This window comes from Rana temporaria, chromosome 2 (genome assembly GCF_905171775.1).
Source record: "Rana temporaria chromosome 2, aRanTem1.1, whole genome shotgun sequence".
NCBI lineage: Eukaryota > Metazoa > Chordata > Amphibia > Anura > Ranidae > Rana > Rana temporaria.
The window spans coordinates 339,426,940-339,441,562 of NC_053490.1; positions in this window are offsets into that span (position 1 = coordinate 339,426,940).

Below are 14,623 nucleotides of genomic sequence, written 5' to 3' on the forward strand. Positions count from 1 at the left end.
TTCTGGCACGCCTTTTGCTCCCAACTGGGGATTCGGCTCTCCTTCTCCTCAGCCTTTCTTTGTTGCTATGTCTTCGATCATCAGGACAATTGGGTTGACCTTCTGCCATGGGCTGAGTTTGCCAGGAACACGGCGGTTAACTCTTCCTCTGGGACGTCTCCCTTCATGGCCAATTATGGGTTCCAACCTGCCGTGTTACCGGAGTCATTCTCTCCCCAAGATATTCCGGCTGTGGAAGATCACCTTTCCGCTCTATGTGCTTCTTGGGTACAGATCCAGAGGTCCCTCGAGGTCTCTGCGCAGCGCCAGAAACTCCAGGCTGATCGCAGGCGGTTGCCTGCTCCTTCCTACCAGGTCGGAGACCGTGTATGGTTGTCCACTCGCAACCTCAACCTTCGAGTGCCCACTCCTAAGCTGGCTCCTCGCTTTGTTGGTCCCTTCCGAGTGCTCCACAGGGTAAACCCGGTTGCCTATGCCCTTGCGCTCCCACCTGGCATGCGGGTCTCCAATGTGTTTCACGTTTCCCTGTTGAAACCACTGGTGTGCAATCGCTTCACCTCCTTCATGGTCGCCCAGGTGGGCGACCATGAAGAATATGGGGTGAGCGATATCCTGGACTCACGCTTGGTCCGCGGTCGGTTGCAGTTTTTGGTCCACTGGCGTGGTTATGGTCCAGAGGAGCGTTCCTGGGTTCCCTCCGCAGATGTCCACGCTCCTGTCTTGCTCCGAGCCTTGCACGCGCACTTTCCCCAGAAACCGTTTTTAGCGCAGCGGAGGAGGGGCCCTTGAGGGGGAGGTACTGTCATGGTCTTACCTCCTTGCAGGCTTCTTATCACTGACATGTGCTGGCAGCCATCTTGCTTCCTGGGGTTTTAATAAACTTACCACGCCCTGCGGCTCCTCCTTCCCACTGGGAGGAGCTGGATGCTCAGCATATATATATATATATATATATATATATATATATATATATATGAGGGCTGCTGCAGCATGTCCTTGCTTGGGCCTCTTGTCTACACGTTCCTGTGATTGTGCTGCTTGCTCTTGTTACCGACCCGGCTTCCACGGACGATCCTTCTGGCTCCTGATCCCCGGCTTCGTTTCACCACCTCTCTCTGACTTCGGACTCTGGCAGGCTGACTCTCATTTCCTGGCTATCGACCCTGGCTCCGGTGGAAGACTCTGCTTACTGTTTGATCATCCGTTTGGACTTTAACCTTGCTGTTTGGTTTTTAATAAAGCCTTCCTATTTCATTTATCTGTTGTTGTACGTCTGATTCATGCTTCCGTGACAGGTGGACACACTGGCTAAGTATGACGGGCACAAGTGGCTGCAAATGGTGGGCACATTGGCTGCGTATGACGGGCACAATTGGCTGCATATGGTGGGCACACTGGCTGCATATGACGGGCACAAGTGACTGCATATGGTGGGCACACTGGCTGCATATGATGAGCACAAGTGGCTGCATATGGTGGGCACACTGGCTGCATATGACGAGCACAAGTGGCTGCATATGACGAGCACAATAGCTGCGTATGACGGGTACAAGTGGCTGCATATGGTGGGCACACTGGCTGCGTATGACGGGCACAAGTGACTGCATATGGTGGGCACAAGTGGCTGCAAATGGTGGGCACAATTGCTGTGTATGATGGGCACACTGGCTGCATATGTTGGGCACACTGGCTGCATATGACGGGCACAAGTGGCTGCAAATAGTGGGCACAATGGCTGCGTACAATGGGCAGAAGTGGCTGCATATGGTGGGCACACTGGCTGCGTATGACGGGCACAAGTGACTGCATATGGTGGGCACAATTGCTGTGTATGACAGGCACAAGTGGCTGCAAATATTGGGCACAAGTGACTGCATATGGTGGGCACAAGTGGCTGCAAATAGTGGGCACAATTGCTGCGTATGATGGGCACACTGACTGCATATGGTGGGTACACTGGGTGCGTATGACGGGCACAAGTGACTGCATATGGTGGGCACAATTGCTGCGTATGACGGGCACACTGGCTGCATATGGTGGGCAAACTGGCTGCATATGGCGGGCACACTGGCTGCGTATGGCGGGCACACTGGCTGCGTGTGACAGGCACAGTGAGGCTGCAATTGCTCCTCTAAATTTTTGAGCACCAGCCACCATGGTTACAGACACTGCTATAGCATTTTCCCTGACCTCCTGTATATGTATTTTGCTCCCACAGGCATTTACTTTTTCTGCACCTGCCATTGATATAAACGGGGCATGCCCCCCTTCAGCAGAGCAGGCTAGGGGCGGGTGTGGCTCTATATTTTTTCTCGACCTCGGGACCAAGCAGGCTAGTGTGTGTTAGGGATGGGGCTGGAGGCGGTGCTGCCGATAATGTCATTAAAAATCTTGCTCCGCCTCCGCCCGCCCGAGCCTATGATTTTATCTTGATCTGCCTCTGCCCGCCTACCCCAGTCTATAATATTCCCGGACAAAAAAAAGCATCTGCGCATGCGCCTTGGACCCGCAATCAGCTGTGCTCCTGACGTAGGAGCACCGGAAGTGACGCGGTCCGATTTTTTCACAGGTCAGAGGATTTTTTACAACACCGGCGTTGGAACAAGGTAAAACGGGTCTTGGCCAGTCAGGACACGTGCTAACAGTGAGTAAAGTGGCGATGCGGCTGCCTTTTTTGGGGGCGTGATCAGTGTTTCTGGGTAGAACGCGCATCCACCGCCCCAGCTGTGCTGTGATTCATTACAGCACAAGCTGATTTTTCGGAAGGGGGTCCCTGAATGGTCGTTTGGAAATGTGAACACCCTACTGAGAACCGATAGATCGAACACCGCCGATGGCTCAGTTCTCACAAATCCCAGAGAAGAGAGCTGCTACCTGTCAATCAGCAGCTCTCCTGCTCTGCTCCTCCACGCTCATTGGAGCTGGGAGTGGCTGTCTCTGTGACTTGCTGAGACGAGTGTCAGTCCAGGCACCTGGCGGATCCAGACTTTATTTTCGGGATGATAAGGTGCCTGGACTGATTCCAGTGACGTCAGCAGAGAGCAGACTTCAGACAGACCGCTCTCTGCTGAAAACGGATCACAGGAGTGCAAAACAAATTGCACTCCTGTGACCCATAGGAGACGCCCAGGCCTATCAAGCTCAGACTGGACTTTTCCTTTAACCAATGTTTTCTAGATTGTCATGTTGTATACTGCATCACCAATGCCTTGCAATGCACAGATTATAGAAAAAAATATTTGTGAAACTTCAATAAAAAACAAGTATGAATGAGCCCGCAGTTCAACTCGAACTTTGGGTGTTCGTTTGCATTCTCAGGAAATTTGAGCGCTGTAGAACACCCCATAATGCACTGCGAGATCGCAGTGCATTGACATCTGATAATTGGCCAAAGCATGCATCTGACCTGCATGCTTTGGCCAATCACAGTGCGCTCTACTGGGAGAGCCATAATTGGCCAAAGGCAGGATGCCTTTGGCTAATCATGGCTCAGGGGGACCAAGTCCACACCCCACACTATATAAGGCTGCTTACATAGCGGCCGTGTATAGTGTGTGAACGGAGATTGACTGAGCTAGATTAGGCAGGTTAGTTAGTGGCATGCAGGCAATGTATTTTATTTATTATATATATATATATATATATATACACACACACACACACTTTTATAAACTCTGCTATTAGTGTAGACTAGATATTCATAGCTAGATTCAGAGAGGTTTACGCCTGCGTATCAGTAGATACGCCGCCGTAACTCTGAATCTAAGCCGTCGTACATTTAAGTGTATTCTCAAATTGAGATACACTTAAATGTAGCTAGGATACGACTGCCTGCGCCGTCGTATCTTAGCTGTCTAGTTCCGCCGGCCGCTAGGGGCGTGAACGCTGATTTACGCATTCTAGGCCTATTCACTAACGTACGCTTGCCCGTCGCAGTACAGATACGCCGTTTACGTAAGGCGTTTTCCCGCATAAAGTTAGTCGAACAAAAAGCTGGCCTAGCCAATGTTAAGTATGGACGTCGTTCCCGCGTCGAATTTTGAAAATGTTACGTTGTTTGCGTAAGTCGTCTGAATGGGGCTGGACGTAATTTACCAATACGTCCTTGCGGCGTACTTTGGAGCAATGCACACTGGGATATGTCCACGGTCAATCACGTCGGGTCACGAGTCATTAACATAAAACACGCCCCCCTGTTCCTCATTTGAATTAGGCGCGCTTAGGCCGGCCCATTTACGCTACGCCGTCGTAACTTAGGAGGCAAGTGCTTTGTGAATACAACACTTGCCTCTCTGACTTACGGCGGCGTAGCGTATATGCGATTCAAGGAGATGTCATTATTTCAAAGCATGTGTATTGAAGCTCCCCCTGTGTGAGGGGGGGGCGGAGAGTGTCATTGTTCCTGTAAAGTTTTGTAACCACATATAAGCGAGGTGTGCAATTAAAGTCAGTCTGCTTGACCCTTCAAACGTAGCACGTCTCGTTTCTTGGAAGGGCGTTCGATGGGATATACCGGCGGTACCTGCATATCGCAGCTTGCCAGGGAAAAGGACGTCTCCAACGGCTGAGACCCTCACACCAGTGGGTAGCCGTTACATTGGTGGCAGCAGTGGGATGGTCCTTTTATCCAAAGAGCAAGTGCTGAATGGAGTCGCAGTACGCCAGGCTGAAAAGATCCACACTGAAAGATTTATTAGAGAGTCGTGGTAGGAGCGCCAGCAACAGACAACGGAGGGAGCTGATAGCTGACCTGCTGGAGCTGGACGAAATGGATGGATCTATGGAAGGAACGGAGCCCCTTGCACCGGTCAGCGAAGAAGATGTAATTACTGGGATTGTACAGCGGAGATTATCCTTGTATCCAGAAACGTCCGTGGAACTAATAAACCAGCTGTTCCGGGAAGCAAGGGAAGAGATACAAACGAAGAGGGGACAAGAACTGGAACTGGTAAGAGCGAGACAGCCCATTACACCTGCAGTTCCTACCCCCCCACCTGCTGCTACAGGAAAGAAAATACCGTTCACTGCATTTAAAGCTTTTGTAGAAAGTGAGGAGGAAATAGATGGATATTTGGCGGACTTTGAGAGGCAGTGCTCACTACACCAGGTACCACCAGACCAATGGGTCACTATTTTGTCAGGGAAATTGTCGGGCAAAGCCAATGAAGCCTTTCGGGCTCTCGCGCCAGAGGATATTTTACAATATCAGCAAGTTAAAAAGGCGCTGCTAACCCGATATGCCGTAACGCCAGAAGCCTACCGCCGGCGCTTCCGGGAGTCCAAGAAGATGGCTGTGGACTCCCACATGGAATGGGCCAACCAGTTACAAAGGGTGGCATCCCTTTGGGTCCAAGGGTGCAAGGCCAACACCGGGGAGGAAGTATTGCAGCTGTTCCTAATGGAACATTTCTTCCAAGACCTGACCGCAGACATACAAGACTGGGTACGAGATCGCCGTCCCGCTAACTTAAACGAGGCGGCTCGGCTAGCAGATGAGTACGCGGAAACAAGGAAAGTAAGCCAGGGTACTACACGGCTGGCTCATAAGGTAGAACCGCGTACTCCAACCGTCACCCCACGCCCAGAGTTTCGGGCTCCAGTCCCACCACGTCCTCAGGGGCCTAGCAACTACCCCCGGGATTCGCCTAGGGTGACGTGCCATCACTGCAGCGACACGGGACATATTGCTCGTTATTGCCCTTTAAGAGCTACAAATAACAATTGGAGACGCACAACACCCAACACAGAGGTCACTCCATCACATCCCTCTGCGGCCCACTGCCTGGAGACCGAGGGGGGCCCTGAGGAATGTCTGGGAATTTGGTATGAGGCAGACCCAATACAAGCTGCCTCTCCGGATAACCGTCAGCATCACCGTCAGGAGGTACGAGTGAATGGACAAGTAGCACAAGGCTTAAGAGATTCCGGGACTACTATCACTCTGATTCAAAAACATCTGGTAAAGCCAGAGAACGTGTCCACTCGCACAGTTGCCGTCCGGGTCGCAGGGGGTGCTGTATTTCGCGTACCCACCACCCAGGTGCACTTAGACTGGGGAGCCGGGTCAGGAAAGACCACAGTTGGTATCATGGACAACCTACCTGCCGAGGTGGTGCTGGGCAACGACATTGGCCCTCTGACTTCGGCTTATTTACCTACACCTGCTGCTGCTTGTCCCGTGACCACCCGCGTTGCTGGAATCAACCCGCTTGCTGCTGAGAACCGGGTAAGACTACCTTCCCCGACATGTACTGTAGATCCGGCACAATATCACAGTCTAAAATGGGAATGTGACAAGTTGGCCAGTGAGAAATCAGAGATGCAACGACACTATGTCACGTATTATGAGATGTCCCGTGGCTTGAACATTGAAATGCACAAACAGGCGGAAATTGTCAAAAGATTAAATGGGATTTGCATCCAGGTGGTGCCGTATCTGTCCCAAGAGCATCAGCAACAGGTTTTGGGAGCCATTGAGAGAGCAAAGCAAGTGACTGTTCCAGAATTGAATTCTATTATTCACCCTCACCATCAGCTACCGACCTGGTAAGCCAATGGGAAGGCCGACGGACTGTCCAGGCAAACGGAACTTTTACCCTAACAGCAGACCGGACATCCCCAAGTTGATCCGAAAAGGATCAATCCTGGTCTGCCGGAGTGTTCCACAAAAGGGGGGCAGTGTAACGGATTATGGACTATTCTGCCTGGACATTGATAATAACTGCAGGACTTGTTACAGTTGGATTTACCACATTGTATTCTGAGCTCAAAGGGTTAATCATGCAAGGGACTCTTCACTGTTGAATGCTAATAGTCCCTTTGCATAGCTAATTGACTCTTTTGTGTATTGTTCAAGTTAGCAGTCTTCTGTCAGGTGTATGTTGATGGGATGATCTGTGAGTGTTTATTGTTCTAAAGGTTAATTGAATTCTATTGAAGGTTCTAAAGGAAGGTGTCTGATCAGATTATGTTAAGTGGATCTCGTTGCCGGAGTGGCTAGATCCTGACTAAGTGAGTAATTCAAGGAGATGTCATTATTTCAAAGCATGTGTATTGAAGCTCCCCCTGTGTGAGGGGGGGGGGGGCGGAGAGTGTCATTGTTCCTGTAAAGTTTTGTAACCACATATGGTGCATAACTGTGCAATTAAAGTCAGTCTGCTTGACCCTTCAAACGTAGCACGTCTCGTTTCTTGGAAGGGCGTTCGATGGGATATACCGGCGGTACCTGCATATCGCAGCTTGCCAGGGAAAAGGACGTCTCCAACGGCTGAGACCCTCACACCAGTGGGTAGCCGTTACAGTACTTTTGCCAAAATAACCCGGATGGTTCGGCACAACACCATGGTTCACCTTCAAAAGTTCATATCTTTCCCAAAACAGTTCACTCATGTGTCAAAACTAAATTTCTTTCTCATTCAAATAGTCAGTGCCCCCAAAATGCTTCATCCCTTTGGCATTATGTAAGCACTGCAAGTCAAAATGTTTCGATGTTTTCTCTCTATGGCAGAGGACCATTGAAATATCCCTCATGTCCACCTGTCAGTCTTAGCCCAGTCCTTCATTGACAATGGTTACTGTACAGTTTTTGTCTAGCTTATTGAATACAATTGTGTATAAAACTGAAAAAAAAGAAAAGATTTTAGGGTAAGAGTCGCCTCCAAGGTTTGACATCACACATTGCACTCATACTGCCAAGGAAAAATTACTTTACAGTATTGTAACCATTATCATTCACACACAAAGTACCGTATTTATCGGCGTATACCGCGCACTATTTTGCCACGAGTTTGAATACTGCGCCGGCATATACCGAGCGCAGTACACTCGTGTATCTTCGGGCAGTCTCGGCGCCTCTCGCGCTGACGTCCTGAGCGTACAGGACTTCAGCGCAAGAGTTGCCGAGCCTGCCCGACGATACACGAGTGTACTGCGCTCGGTATATGTCGGCGCAGTATTTCAACTCGGCGCGGGAAACGAGCGGGGAGGACGCGAGGACGCCGCAGAAGGACGCCGGACCCGACGAAGAGGACACCCGAAGCCGCAGACGGACGCCGGACCCGACGAGGCCGCCAATGGACGGCGCGCAAGACAGCAAAACTTTAGGGGTGCGCGGTATACGCGGGAGCGCGTTATACCGCGATAAATACGGTAACTTTGATACTTCAGAGTAAAAAGAAAATGTATACAGCATAATATATACAGAAATATAAAAACACAAACATGAAACAAGAAACAAGGAAAATTAAATTTAGCCTACAATGCTGTAAATAAAGCTGGAGTTTTACAACTACTGTAACATCTCTTCACTGGTCGCTGTCCTCACCCTCCCTCTCCTGCCCACCGTCCTCACCCTCCTGCCCACCGTCCTCACCCTCCCTCTCCTGGCCACTGTCCTCACCCTCCCTCTCCTGTCCACTGTCCTCACCCTCCTGCCCATCCACACGCTGCTGTCTGTCTGGCCACAGATTTTCGTCAACATCACAGCGTATATTCTCCCTTGCGATGCAACGAGGGAAGAAACGGCGTGCATGTTGCAACCATCCCCTACACTGATCTCCTGTAATATCCTCACAGGCAGCGTCCATTGTATGGATCAGGGACCTCTGATCTTGAGCCCGATGCTCATACACTCTCCACCTCCAAGCGGAGAAAAACTCCTCAATAGGATTGAGGAAAGGAGAGTAAGGTGGTAGGAACACCATATCCATTCTTGGCTGAGCAGTGAACCAGGCCCTGATAAGCGGGCCATGGTGAAAATTCACATTGCCCCATACAATTATATTTTGTGGTAGGTGAGGCCCTATGAGACCTCTCTCATTTTCAGGGATCAAATCCAAATGAAGGTGGTCCAAGAAGATGAGGAGCTTCTGTGTATTGTATGGGCCAAGACTGGGGATGTGAGTGGCCACACCATTCTCAGAAATGGCAGCACACATAGTTATATTGCCCCCTCGCTGGCCTGGGACATCCACCGTGGCCCGGTGGCCAATAAAATTACGGCCACGTCTTTGGCCCTTGGCCAGGTTGAAGCCAGCCTTATCCACATACACGGGTATGTGAGAGGTCTCGTTTCCTTCCAGTGCCATTATTCTCTACAATAGAGTAAAAAAAGAAAACATCAAATCAGTCATACAGAAGAGTCATACACTAGAGTTACAGACAGCTACATAGGAATGTTCTATGTTCCACAAGTTCAATATACTACTGGCCAGTATTCCAGTGGTTCCAAACCTGGGGTACATGTTCTTCTCAGAATTGGGGACCCAGTCGAATACTGGGGCCCCGCCACAGCTTTAAATGTTCCGGGCCAACATGGTCCCAGAACCAGGAACACCGCCTGGCACTCGCACCCCTGTCTGGTAGGCCATCTCGCCCGGGGGCCGTGATGTGTGGTCACCCTAAAGGTGGGTGCCACCTCAGGAAAAGAACCCCGCCTCAATGGCGTCTGCTCCAGAAGTACCCTCCCCCAGCATGCCCCGCGAGAGAAACTCCCTCCCGATTGGCTGCTGGCAAGAGGCACCCCAGCCTGGACTCCACTGTCGCCCCGGGGTGGTATGACACCCCAGCAACCACAGAATGGACCCGCAGCACAGCCCAGCTGAAACAGAGACCCTTTGTAAAATTGCAATCAGAATCAGAGTCAACTACACTCTGATTATCCCTTAACTTTTACAGTAATAGCACCGGTACTTGGAATTACACAGGCGCTACATCTACAATATTTTTCTTGTCATTGTTAGTATCATACGTAACATCCCACTGAGGTAAGATACTGTTATACTGCAGGCCTATCACACACACTAAATGAATATGTAAATGTATAAACATATTGTCCTGTCCTATACATTGTATAATTCCATCATTGATTGTGAGGCCATGGTTGATGACATGGTCTATAATTGTGGCCCGAATTTTATCAGGGACAGCATGGTGTCTTCATGCTCCGCGGCCTCTTCCCCCTATTCCACCACCATGCACCCTTACTCCTCCTCCTCTTCTTCTTTCTCGAGTAGACAGTTGCCATTGTTCATTTACTTGGCCAGGTTACTCCATGTTCAGAAATTGTACTGGTCCTTCATGGTCAAGCTCTATATATACATGTTTGACAGCATTCACAATCATGGACAGCACCTGTCAGGTACAGTAACTAAACATACTGTTTGATTGGTCATTTGAGACCAACTCAAACTCCTCCTTCGTTAGTAAAGTTCTAGTTGCACCCGATCTCAATTGCTGTAATAATTTTATCAAATGTTCCAAGAGATACATATGGTATTCATGGTATTATGTTCCTGAATAATTTTGACAATTGAACAGACTATTGTGCATGTGATGACTTAAACAATGAAATTATGCTGACACGTTTTGGAGAGAACGACCATTAGACTGAAGAAATGACAATCAGTTTAGATCAACAAGATCTATTCAATTGGAAATTGTGCTAAATGTAGGCTACTTGTACTTAATCATTTGAAAGATGTACTGAGACAGTGAGACATGTACTGAGACATTTGCAATTTGATGAAATGAATGAGAAATTCAATTCAGTTGTGAACAATTGCCAAGTGGTTTGGAGATTTGTCCATGTTGTTTTGAGAATGTCATTTCTGTTTCAAGAAATGAGCCAAAACAATGGAGAAAAACTGTAAAGCACCCTCCCCATATTGAATGCATGTGGCCTGGTATGGTTCAGGAAAGGGGGCGCTCGCTCCCCCCCCATCCTGTCCTTTAGACTGAAAGCTCAGATAAGGGTTTGGTATGGATTCCCCCTCCCCATGCCAATTGTTTTCCTAATTTTGGTGTGGAGTTCCCCCTAAAATCCATACCAGACCAGGAGAGCCGCAAGCATGTATAGGGTTGAAAATGTGTTAATTGACAATTTCACAAAGAACAACATTAAATTACATATTAATGACAACCAGTAATAGACAGGGATAATGAGTCTGCTTGATGGCTTATCGCCCATAGCTCAACTCCTAAAAGGGAATAAGGAAGAAAAAAAGGAGACAAAATCAAGTAAGAGGGAAAAGGGAAGACGAAAAGAAACCCAAGTAAGGGCACAGATAGAGCGTGAGGAGAACAGAAATATAGAAAGAGAGGGGTGAGAGAGAACTACTGAGAAGGTTCATATAAGGCAAAAAAGATAAATAATTGCACTGCAAGAAGCCCCATGGACAGGAACTTACCATGAATTGGAAGATCAGGCAGAAATGGCCAGAAGTAGCTGGATGGTCTGATAGCAGACCCATCCTCTGCAGTGTCCAGGAGTGAATGGCAAGTGAGCTTACCTGGTGTAACTATTATATACCCTTAAGCCCACCCCCAAAAGGCGTGTACTAAGGGCGTGTCCAAGCATGAAGGAACCCGAATGCAGATTCCAATGCAATGGAGGAAAGGAAAAACAGAAAAAACAAAAACAAAAAAACGTTGTTGCAGGAAGTGTGTCAGGTTGTCATAACAACCTAATGCTAAGGCTGTAGCACGGCAAAAGAAAGTTGTAAAGGGACACAAATACCCGGGAGATAAAACCAACCATAGGATCCCTCCAAAGAATAAACAGCAAAAACAGCACGCTCTAAATATAAATATAAAGCACCGCGCTGTTGAAACACAGGTAGAAAACAGATAACGGGTAATCTCCATCAAGAAAGCAAGGACATATCACCTAATGAAAAAAAAAAAAAAACATATACACACACATATATATATATATATATATATATATATATATATATATATATATTAAAAAAATAAAAATATATAAAAAAATAATAATATAAAAAAATATATATATATTTTTTTATATATATATATTTTTTAATATATATATATATATATATATATATATATATATTTTTATGGTCGTTACCCTCTGACCGAGAGAGATGTGGATCACATAAACACGCGGCAAGACTTAAAACATAAATAGACCTGAAGTGTGCCTTGGTGGTCTGGTCAGTATGCCAAGAAAAGGGGGCATACCCAAGGTAAGTAATGGGTAGTTAATTGAAGAAGGATATGCTGAGAAGTGCCCTGAAAAAGGGAAGGGCGGGAGGGTGTCGAATGTGATTGAATGCGCAGACTCACAGACATGAGGTGAGCTGGGAAGAGTCGGCCCAGTGACGTGTAGTACCGCACACTGAACCGACAAAGAGCATGTGTGAGTGGGCTGCTTAAATACCCTCCGGGCTCCTCCCATAAACTCAGGCCACCATACTGGCCTTCTTATTTATGGTCGTTACCCTCTGACCGAGAGAGATGTGGATCACATAAACACGCGACAAGACTTACAACATAAATAGACCTGAAGTGTGCCTTGGTGGTCTGGTCAGTATGCCAAGAAAAGGAGGCAAAAGACTCAGATAGGGAAATAGTTTATATTGATTTCTTGTATTTATTGAGCCAGCTTGGTAAAGGCTTGTGCCATTCCTTCATGAGGATTTGGGATGTATGTGGCAAAACAAGGAGACTTCCATCAGCCTGGTATCTTGATTACGTGGTCTGGTACTCCCTGTTGGGAGGCAACTGAGGCTGCTCCAATTTGGAAAGAATGTCCAGAGAACTGACTGGGGTTTGAAGCCCAAGTTACTTAGGAGGATTCTGACATGCTTGACACACTGGCTGACACTCAGGGAGCTGGTTTAGAAAGGGTAGCAACGAGCTACCATCAGATTGGCTGGGTAGATGGAGCAGTAGTGGGTCGAGCACCGTCACTGGGCGTCAGGCGTTGTCAGTCTGAAACAGGTTGATGTCAACCCCAGGGGCTGGTTTGTTGCGTTTGCAGACTGTGAGAGTGTAGTGGTTCGAAAGCGAGTCGGGTGGCGTCGGAGCAGTGTGTGACTGCCGGAGCCGCTGACTAAATTCACTAGGTTGTAGGGAACCGTAGAAGGCCTGGTAGATGGCTGTTTGGGTGACTAGTCTGGGAAAAGCCCTAAACAGGGAACGAGTAAGGATTTTAGACCCTAAAGAGGGGACTCTTGAAAGGTAGGCGCTTGCCACTGACTACAGGTTGGTGCTTCTGTATGCCCTGTAGGAGGGACTTGACTGCATGGGCTCGAGAATACTGATGGTTTACTGGGGTCCTTCAGGGACAGGAAATGCTGGATGCCATCTAGATATGGCGTGATAGTATTGAGAAATGGTCAGCTGCATGTGGCAATACGATATGAAGGCTAGGATGTGTCCAACGTTGCCTATTGCTGCTCCGGGGCAAGGGGCCAAAAATTTGTGATTAGTGTTCCAAGCAGTGCGATAGGCCTTCAGTGTGTTGCGTGCCAAGGAGTGGTTAATAAGTTGGATTGCGTTGGTGATATGCAACTTCAGTCCATCGTCAGCAATGTCCATGGTGGGACAGGGATAGTTGTTGGGTCGGCTCCAGGCTCTTGCTGGAAAAAACATACATTCCAAGGTTGGAATAGGAAAGCGCATCAGCTGCTTTTTGCATTTGCCTGGAAAAGGTCTACATAAGATATTAACTGGTGACGGAGTGACAGCTGCACGAGCCTGCGCAGGAAGTGATGGGGAGTGACTTAGATCCACCTTAATTGATGATGTCGGCTGTGGCCTGATTGTCTGTGGTGAAGAACAGTGTCTGTCCTGTTCAAGTGTGGTCCCAGACCTGGGCAGCTGCCACGATGGGGTGCAGCACGAGGCGTGATGAAGACTGGGTGAAGCAAAAATCTAAGAGAATTTCTGGGGGCCATGGTTTGGAGAACCAGTGGCGGCCTAAAAATGGCTGCAAACGCCTTTGGTGGCTCGGCTGACACTGCCAGGATGAAGATTGAAATGCTGTTCTATCAGGTGGGGAAGTTGTCCCACATAGCTAAGTCTGCTACTGATGCTTGGTCTAGTTTGAGAACTTGGACTGGATCTTGCATTGGTGTGAGAAAATCAAGACAATACACAGGTGCTCAACAAGACGATATACATGCACTCGCAGGCCAACGTGCACTCGCAGGCCAACGTGCACTCGCTGGTGCTGGATGAAAACCTGAACTAACCGCAGGGAAAAAACACAGAGAAAAGATGAGTGGCCCGCTTGCCACTGAAGATGAATGGCCAGCTGGGTGCCACTGTGTGTTTGTGTGGCTGATTGTTTGTCACTGAGGTGTGTTTGCAAGTTTAGTTCGTATTCGGGTTTGCACGTAGGTGCGTGCCGCAAAGTGTTTTATACTACTGCAGACAATATTGTGCGGTTGCAAGGGTGTCAGTGAGTGTCAGGTTGCTGGGACGATATTGTGTGGTTGCAGGGGCCTTGAGTATGAAGGTTTGTTTTGAGACGGCATTGCGTGGTTGCAAGGGTCTCAGTCTGGTTTGCTGAGACGATATTGCGTGGTTGCAAGGTCTCAATGATTATGAGGTTTGTTTTGAGATGGCATTGTGTGGTTGCACGGGTCTCAACAAGTGAGGGGTTGCTGAGACGATGTTTCGTTTTGCAATGGTCTCAAATGAGTGTCGGCCGCTGAGACAACTTTGTATGGCTGCAAGGGTCTGAATGGGTGTCAGGTTGCTGAGACGATATTGCATTTGCAATGGTATCAAATGAATGTCAGGTTGCTAAGACGACTTTGTATGGCTGCAAAGGTCTGAACGGGTGTCAGGTTGCTGAGATGAGATTGTGTGG